The 10207-nt window shown below is 33.0% G+C and overlaps 1 pseudogene; it reads left to right on the top strand.

Annotated features, from left to right (window-relative positions):
- Nucleotides 1-3312: 3312 nt before the first annotated feature.
- LOC141678154 (protein IQ-DOMAIN 9-like) lies at nucleotides 3313-8231 on the top strand (annotated as a pseudogene).
- The last annotated feature ends 1976 nt before the right edge of the window (nucleotides 8232-10207 follow it).

Raw genomic sequence — 10207 nt, 5'->3', positions numbered from 1 at the left:
TTATTTGTTTAATCCTGGCTGTATTTTTTTCGATGGGAGTTTTGTTCCTATTGAAATTAAGTTGTAATTTTGGTAATAGTTTTAGCCGCCGCCTCCCTCCTCTCTTCCCTCTCCTAGGGTTTGTCCATTTTCAAGTAAATCGAGGGGTTTCCACTGGTTTTCTCTAGTGGAAAGCCCCAATCCCTTCATTTTCTTTTATTCTCGTTGATCTCTTTTCAATAAAACCCAATTTTTTTGGGTATTTTTGTGTCTCTCCTCTTGTAGTGTGTGTTTGTCTCTCCTTTTGGAGTGTTTGTTATGTTTTTGCTTAGTCATGCTTGGGTTAATCTGGTATTGGATCTGTTAAGGACGAAGTTGCTAATATTTTTGGTGATCTGCAAAACCTGTATCGAATCTGGGATGGTGGTGATTATTGCAAGAGCTCACCTTTCACAACCAAAGATTGTTCATTTTTATGGCTTTACACTTTCGGAATGTCTATAGCTGGTATCCGGCATGTAGATAGTTGGGGTGCCTTCGGCATGTCTATAGCTGGTGTCCGACATGTAGATAGCTGGGGTGCCGCTTCTCCAATCTCATTTTATGCGATTGTTGTTTCTGAACATTGGGCTAACCATAATTTTTACGTGATATGGTCAATTGCGATTGTTGCTATTTTCAGAGATGCCGGTGCAATTTGGATCGCTTGGAATGTCTTTGATTTCGTTTTTAACTTCAAGAATTTTTTAAATATTATGTGTTAAACGATCAGAAAACAAATCATCTAATTGATTTTAGTATGTTATTTGTTTTATCACCTGATTGTATCGACAATTGGTGGTTTGTCCCGGCTAGATTATATTCAATTTAATGAAAATTTTCTGCATTTGTCAAAAAAAAAGTTGTAATTTTGGTTGATGCAATTTATAAAAGCATTTTGTCAAAAAAAAGAAGTTAAAAGGTGTTTCCGCGTAATTTAACATGAATTTTGTATTATTTTTTTAAATTTATTCATGAAAATTTTCCGCCTAGCTGAATAAGGACTTTAGTTAAAATATATTTTATTTATAAAATATCTGTTACTTTAATAAATTAAAATAATAAGCTATAAAGTACTACATTTATTTAATCCTTGGAAAATTACAAAAGATATTACAATTTTGAGTTTTTTTTAATTTTTCTTAATTAAAAATATAATAAATTAAATCGATTTATTTTTATTTTCCACTTTAAAAAAATTAGCTTTTTAAAAAAAATCTTTTAGATAAACAATATTCATTGATCAAGACAATATTGTCAAATATTTTGAATTATTCGAATAAAAGTTATATATGTATACTATATATTGTAGAATTTGATTCAATGCATTTTATATTATTTAAGGAAAAATATGTATTGTTCAATAATTTGAAAGAATTAACCAGTTCAACTGATATTTATAAAAATTTATCGAATTAAAAAATATTTAATTTTAGGAGAATAGTATACAATGTTATCAAATTATAATATGAAGAAATGTTAGAGTCAAAATGAAACAAACTTAAAAACGGTTTAAACAACAATATAAATACAATTTTTCCTTCGAATTCTTGAAAAAAAAATCATGAATATTAATAATAAGTCTTAAAAATATATAATTTATTTTTATATTACAACCATGATTGATATCGGTTGCGTAAAAAATAGATATGGATTGTTTGTCAGTGATAATGTGAATACCATATATAAATTATAAAAATTTACTTATTACATAATTTTAATTTATGAATAATTATAAATGCATGTTATTTAAGTAATCAATTGCTTCACTAGATTTAATAATGATTATACATGTACATAAATTAGATATTTAGCATATACATAATTGAAACCGTCATAATTTACTTGAAAATATAACATACGATAATTTACATGCTAACACACACATATAACTTAATCTTACTTTGTTAATAATAGTGTAAATAAAAAACTAACATTTTTCCATACATGCATACGTTGAATTTCAAAAAGTAACATTTTTTTATTAAAATCAAATTTTATATTAACAGTAATGTAAATTTTACATTATTGTATATATTATGACTGCAAGTCATTTTGACTCAAGTTATGCATTTTTTATCTTTTTAAATTGAGTAAGTTAATTGCAAGTTAATAGTGAACTCAATAATAATATAGACACGTACATATAGTTTATTTAAATAAAATTCAAAAAATTTGGTCAACTATGTGTTCAACATATATGTTAATTTTTATTTTTTCCTTTATAAACATACTAACGGCATTTTACAAATTAAGTTTAATCGTTTCGTTTTTTTATCGTAGGTAACCCGCAGCCGCCTACAAATTACGTGAACCAAGGTAAACCGCATTAAGCGACAAGTTTTAGCTCAGGAGGCATAATCATAAATTCGTCTCCCGTGGGATTCGAACATGTGACGAAAAGGATAGTTATCCCCTCTTAACCAACTGAGTCAACTCTTGCGGGCTACCATTTATAAACGTATATTTACTACCATGTTTATATTCATTCATTAAATACAAATTATATAACACAAACAAGAATATATATATTTTGCTTAATGAGCTATATTAGAAACATTGTATAATTTGGTAATGTCTTGTACGAAAATAATAGATAAACAATCAATTTGTATTTGATATACGTTAGACGTTGTACAACATTTACAAATAAGAAAACAACTGAGAGCAACTCCAACAAACTCCTTGCAATTTCACTACAAATAATATAAATAAATGAGCTCCTAATTATTTAGAAGCCAAAATCAAACAATTTCTCTAACAATTCTCCTTAAACTCACTTTCTATCTATCTTTTTACTCATTAAAGTAATTTATGTTAAATAGACGGGTAATAAAATATGATATAATAATGAGGAAGCATCTGAAACTCCTAATATTATAAAGAGAGACAAAGAATTTTTTGGAGAGAAATTTTATCTCAATTTATTCAAAATTTACCTTAAGAGCCTATATAAGTATAGTGGTTGAAGTTGCTGTAAAAATATAATATATGGATGTATGACCCGTGACTCGCACGAGTTATTCCCCCAATCTAGGATAAAAGAAAAAAAAGGCTCACTACTTAATAACCCATACTAAGCAAACCAAACATGGCCTTCTGTCTGTGTAAAATAGATATATAATATTATAACGAAAATAAAACTGCAGGTGGGAAGAGATGGGCCATGGTCTGTATGAAATATCAATCCCCTGCCCCTGCACACCTACCTTTTATTCTACTCTTTTGCCACCACCCACCCCCACCATTCTTCTTCTTCTTGTTCATCAAAATTCAACTCAACATTTCTCCTCCTCCGGTATGTCAGGCTTTGCTAAATATTATCTGTTTTTTGCCCTCTTCTTTTTGCTATACATTTACTCATTCTTTTTACTTGTGCTCTGTAATTTTCATAATTGTTTCAATGAGGTGAGGTGATGCTTAAGGATGTTGGTTTGATATTCTTTCTTTAGCTACCTATATTCCATCTATTTATTGGAACTATAAATTTAGGAAGAGAGCTTCTTATCTTATGTTTATTGTGTTTGTATGTTGTACATTCCTCATTCAAAGAGGACTGCTCCTCTCATACCATGTTAAGTTATTAAATGTGTCAAAACATTTAAGTGTATCATGTATGCATATCATTTTTGGATCGTAATTTTTTAATTTAATACTGAAAACTCATATCAGTTTTATCCATTTCGAAATACAAGATAGAGCCAAATGATTTTGAAAAGTGAATAGTGTTTCGAGTTCAGAAGAGCTGTTTTAGTTTTTGACAATTTAGCATCTAACTCAATCGATAAACTTTCATATTAACAAGAAGCATTTCCTTGTAAGTTCAGGCATTCATGAATTAGCTGAAACAAAGTGGGAACTATTAACATGTTATTCTGAAGGCATAGATGATTTAACACACCGAAAGAAGTAATAATTTGGCAATAGAATTTGGTTTGTAAAATTCTTGAATATGTACTGAAACCTCAATCATCCTATTTTGTATGTCATCTGCAATTATCAAACTTATGGGACATTTTCAATAAACGAAACTGTAATTTTTACTCTTTCTAATTATTCTACAGACCGCTGCATTACCCTCTCTATTATAATTATCCTTCCCCATCATTGTTTAGTCTTCCATGATTAGTATGTAGCTAGTTATCTGTGGAAAAACAACTCCCAATTTAACACAAAAAATAGGTCTTCAACTTATTACTCCAGTTTAGAAAACTTAATTCTTATATTTTTTTTTAATTAATCCATTTGAAGACAATAGAAGTCGAGAACAGGGGGTGTTAGTACATAAAAATTTGAGTTATATCACTGATTATTAGTTTATAAGGCAATTCCAACTAAGTACTTGCAGAAAAATGCCAAATTGTTTATGCTACATTTGTTATCTGTGAAGCAATCTGTGAAGCATCACCCGTCGTGGTTATATTTTCTTACAACTTCATTTCAACTCTCCTCATAAGGACTTACTCTCTGATACAAATTCGTTTAGTGCCATATACATTTATAACTTTCATTTCTTATCACTTATCAGTGCAGCCTTCAGGAGATATTTAATTTTGAAAATGGGGTCTGGAGATTGGCTCAAAAAGATAGTCAGCTTTAAGAAACTAAAGAATGGAAAGCCAAAATATCTTAAGGTAATACTTACATATTACCCTGTTGATTTTTTTTGCCAAAAGCATCCTATAGCATAAATTATGTGCAAAAGCATTGGTGTTAACCCACATCCAATATTAAATCCTCTTGTCATTCTAAAATTCTTAAGAAAACACTTTTCTTTTTAATTTTGATTGTAGAGATTGAAAATTTAGATTAGTTAAGTAATTGTTTCAAATCACGGAGTTACCATCTAAAGTGTGTGCATGTTTCTGTGGATACTCTATCTGTTCAACCACAGGGATCTTCAGGGCTTCAATATGCAAACGGGTTAAACCAAAAAAAAAAATTTCAGATGAATTCTACCAATCTTTCACATCATGTCCCTAATGGGAATCCTGGGATTCAGGATCTAGCAGCTACAAAGATTCAAACTGCATTTCGAGCATATAGGGTAAGTCTAAGTGGAGGTTACATAAAATGCTATTACACATTCTAGTTTCATCATGTTTTGACTTCAGTTTATGCATCAGTTAGATAAAAGCAAAACCTTTATTCCCTTATTAATAATCTATCGCCAGATAAAGCAAGGCTATAATGAGTATCTGTCAGCCAATATTTCTGGGCCTAGTTATCAGACTTGCATATTTTGTAATATGAAATTGTGGTTAATTTCAATTATTCTTATTAATGTATAGAATAGATGTTCCCTGTCTTTAGAACAGTTTTGGCATATATATTCTTTAAAATAGTTGTTACGTTGTTAAGTATTGGGGAGGTTAGAATCGAACTCTAGGTCTCTTATAGCACTAGAAGCATCCTTGCTGCAGCTCGCGCCCTCCTTGATTTTTTAAGGGTCCAAGTTTGTGTTTAGACAAGCTGAGATGAATCCTGATAGATGAGTTACTTCTTTGCGTTCATCTACAATGCAACAATGTGGCCATCGTTGAAGCTGCAAATGACAAACTGTAAAGAAATTATCGAAGACATGGAAGATTATTAAATTTGGTAGATAAAATTATACACGAAAGCAAGGAGGGTATCTGTTTCAATTAGCAGCTTCTGAACAACAATTGTTTAAAGTTATTTAAGTATTTGTACAGTGTCTTTATGATGGATAAAAGATTATACACATCCTAGTAGTCCTACAAAGTATGATCTAAAATCATGTTAAGTAAACAGGAGATGTAAGTCCTGTTACTCCTCCCCAGTTAGCCATTTGCAAACACTTGGTAGACAGGGATGTTTTAGACTGTAGGAAACATCTGTTTAGGCTATATACCATCAATGCAAGTTCCTATTCTTCCGTGGATTAGCGGCAAACATGGTTGTACTTGGTCTACCGGTACATTGGATGAATACATCATATATGCTCACCTAAATTCTATGCTTGCTGAGAAGATATTCTGGTACATTTTGAAAAAAAACAACCCGGAAATTAAGGAGTATTCCTTCGGTATAGGTTTCATATTTCTGATGTAATCGATAGCTTTTTACTTATTTAAGCCCTGAAGCATTTCTTGATTTTGATCTAAAACTTAACTACATTAGCAGTTTGGTGCCGACTGTGTTATCAAGCATCTATGACTCTTCTAGAAATAATGTAAACATGCATAATTTTATGGTGTCGAAATAAACAAGATGGCTAGACATGATTTACTCTAAGCTTTGTAAAAATAATCTTACAACTCAGGAAATATATAGAAACAATAAGATTAAGGATTGCCTAGTTTGTTTTCAAGGATATTGTGTGATTTAGGTTGTGTGACTGTCCTACATTATGTCATCATATGCATCAATGTTAACATAATTCTATAATTTCTCAGGCAAGAAAAACTCGACGCCAGTTGAAAGGGACTGTCAAATTACGGGCAAGTGGCTCTAGGTTCTTCTTCCAGAAAGCAAGCATCCGTAACTCTGAAATACCTCCACACATGGAGCAGTTTACAAACTGAATCAGAACACGGAGAAATAGTATGGCATTGGAAGCCCGAATCAAACAAAGGAAGCTAGAGATCAATTAAAACTTGAAACAAAGCTTCATGACCTCGAGGTAAAGTCTCTCATGCATGCAAGTATAATCATTTACTAGTCACACACTGTGGTTTCTAAACTTTATTGACAGATATTTTAAAGAAGATGTTATTATCGTATTTAGTTAATAAATTCATTTCTGAATATCCTGCACATATTTTTCCGAATAGGTGAAAGCACATGTATCCTGAAATACCTCTGTCTCATGTAGCATCCGGGTTTGCGTGACGATAATGTAGTGACAAAATATGATCAGGCAAGATTAGTTTCCTTTGTAAAGCCGTGGTGGCCTCAACATAACAACCTACCTTTTCCCTTTAGGGTTAAAAGTAATCCAGTTTTGAGCAACACTGAGACATGTATGCGGTCTGTTGCATGTGCGTGCACACAAACTGCCAGTTTTATTTTTGTGATTTAGTTTGAGCTAGTTCTAGAAACTTAGAAAGTACCTTTTCCACAAGGAGCTTTCCTGGTACAGCTAATCCAAATAAGGAGGCTGATCTAACAGTATAGAAAATTGTTGGGTGAACCTTAGAGGGCCAGTTGGTCGAGACCTGGCTGAGATAGCCCTCTGAATCCAAATGCATGCAGCTTGCAACTTTTTTCTTGATGCTAAGAGCTTACGGATACACACACAGCATTATAATGCTTTAGACTTAATTTTTCTTTTTAGTGTATAATTTACAAAAAAAATATTCCTAAATCCTTCGCTGTATGGCAGCGACAGCTTACCAAGTTACCCATACCTACTTCGTTAATTTAAGAAAAATAATTTGCTTGGAAGCAAAATATTATATTGTTCTATTTTATTTATTTATGTGAAGTTTCTAATATATAACTACGATTGCGACAGGCATCCCCATTCCGTCATTACCACATGAATTCTTTTAGTAGTAAGTTGTAGTCTGTATACACTATTGCACCTGCACTACTTGTCCTATGTGCTTATCATGAAGCTAGATAAATCTCTCTAACTATTGCTATATATGTGTTAGCTCTTTCTCATACACCTGGACTGGTTACTTGCAGGTGGAATGGAGCAATGGTCCTGAAACAATGGAGGAAGTTCTTGCAAGGATTCATCTTCGCGAAGAAGCAGCAGGGAAGCGATGAGCGAGCTATGGCTTATGCATTTTCTCATCAGGTATATAGTGTGATTGCATTGCAAATTTATCATTTTTTTTTGTAAAGGTACTTTATTTTGGAAACATCATTTTTTTGTAGTGGAGAGCTAATTCAAACTCTGCTCTGGGTAGTTATGAACTTGGCAAAGCTATCTGGGGTTGGAGTTGGATGGAACGCTGGGTTGCTGCTCGGCCATGGGAAAGCCGAGCCCTTATACAATCAAGTCCGAAGAAAGTAACTAGCAGTAAACAAGCAAGCAAGACAGCTAAAATACAAAATCACCAACAATAAAATCAATCACTTCAGTGAAGTCCTTTTCACCAAATGGGAAAGTAACTACGAAGCCTCGAAGATTGTCTTATGGGGCAGCTGACGAACAGGCGAACACTAAGAAAGAATCAATGGTATCTTAGTGGAAAGCAAGACAAATGATTCTACACGGAGTAAAGAATACCATCTATCAGCCCAAATCCTCAGAAGAAATGCTTTTCTTTTGTGTGAGAATGAAGCAGTGTGCAGGTTTATTTTACCCGCCCCGGATATTTCCTATGCTGTTCAACAAATTTGCCTCTTCATGCATGAACCACGGGATCCTCACTTGCTTTCCTGAAACGCATCATACGGTATTTACAGGGCACAATTGATTATGGCATACGTATTGGCAAGACCAATACACATTCTCTGGTTGCCTACTCAGACGCCGATTGGGGAGGTTGCCCAGACTCCCGTCGCTCACCAGTGGATACTGTGTCTTTCTTGGTGATAATTTGATTTCTTGGTCCTCTAAACGGCAACCTACGATTTCTCGATCCAGTGCGAAGGCAGAGTACCGGGGGGTGGCCAATGCTGCTGCAGAAGCCACTTGGCTTCGTAATTTACTTCTTGAGCTACATGTTCCTCTACGGCAGGCCTCTGTGATATTTTGTGATAATGTTTCTGCAGTATACATGTCAGACAATCCGGTTCAACATCAGCGAAACCAAACACATAGAGATTGACATACACTTCGTTCGAGAGAAAGTTAAAGTCGGACAGATTCGGGTTCTACATGTGCCATCTGCTTTTCAGTACGCAGACATTTTCACTAAAGGCCTAGCTCGGCAGTTGTTCCAGTCCTTTCGCTCCAGCTTGAGCGTCTGTCCTCCGCTCGCTCAAACTGCGGGGGAGTCTTAACCGATGGCTATAATTAGGAATAGATTAGCAGCAGATTATACCTTATGCCTATAATTTAGGAACAATTTATATTCACTCATTTATTGTAAATATTTGGGATATCATTTCCTGATTTCCTGGTTGTATCATCCCTATATATATAGGGTATTGTAAATCAATAGGGAGGGGCAGAGGATTAATATCATAAACCATTATAATCATAACATTCGATTAATTTATGGAAATTGACACGTGCACGCATATGATTTCATTTATAGGTGAATACTGTTCTTTGAAATTAGAACCAAATTATGCTGACAAATATGAGTTCACGTTTGTGCAGTAGAATAAGAACTAAATTATATTCAAGAGTAGAAAAAATCCAACAAAATGTTTGAACCCATTTAATATTTGATTCCCAAATTAATTTATTCTTATTCTGATATTACTTTAAACATTTCAACTTTAAGAACCACTTCTAGGGAAGAAGGAAGTGTGTAATGCTTGTATTTGTAGTTTATAAAGATCAAGTATAAATCTTTCATATCTTCTGGGGCAAAACTCACTAGGAAACGAAACTGGATGCTGGAAAATTTACACTTTCACGGCAGTTGACTCAGGTCCGGTCTGTTTGTTGGGAAGAATAAAAAAATTAACCTGATAATATTTTTTTAACATATTCTCGACGGATTTCTAACTTCTTCCGCTGGTTCAACATATATTTCATATCTTATTCCATCAATCTCTTACTTTTTACACTCAGCCCACATATATTTCTCACTTTTATACTCGGTCTAATATATTTCATACTTGTTCCATTCATTTTAACTATAATGCTTAGGGAATATAGTTCTTTATAGTATTCTGGTGTTCTTGTTTAGGAATAAAACAGTGGGGATTAATACCAGACACAAATATGCCAGATGGTTTGTTCTTTAAATTTTTTTCCTAGTGGCCCTTAAAGGTACCTATTCTATGGTGAAAATTATACAGATCATACAAGTCTTTTGAAGATGATGAATGATCTGTATAAGGGCCTGGTGAAAATGACAGAAGCTGTTTAGTTAAAAATTATGACAGAAAAGCAATGTAGAAGAAAAACATTTTGCCGGTTTCGGAAATTTTAAAAATAAGTAAATTATGTCTTAAATTGAATAAATGACTGATGAAGTGGAGTAAAGTGCCATGAAATCCACCTTTTAATTGGAGTTCTCGGAGTCCATATTTGTTCTGCAAATAAAATATATCTTCTAAAACGTGTTATCTTGCAAAACATGTTCACAAA

Source organism: Apium graveolens, chromosome 8 (assembly GCF_009905375.1).
Source record: "Apium graveolens cultivar Ventura chromosome 8, ASM990537v1, whole genome shotgun sequence".
Classification (NCBI taxonomy): Eukaryota; Viridiplantae; Streptophyta; class Magnoliopsida; order Apiales; family Apiaceae; genus Apium; species Apium graveolens.
This window is presented reverse-complemented; position numbering and strand designations above follow the sequence as displayed.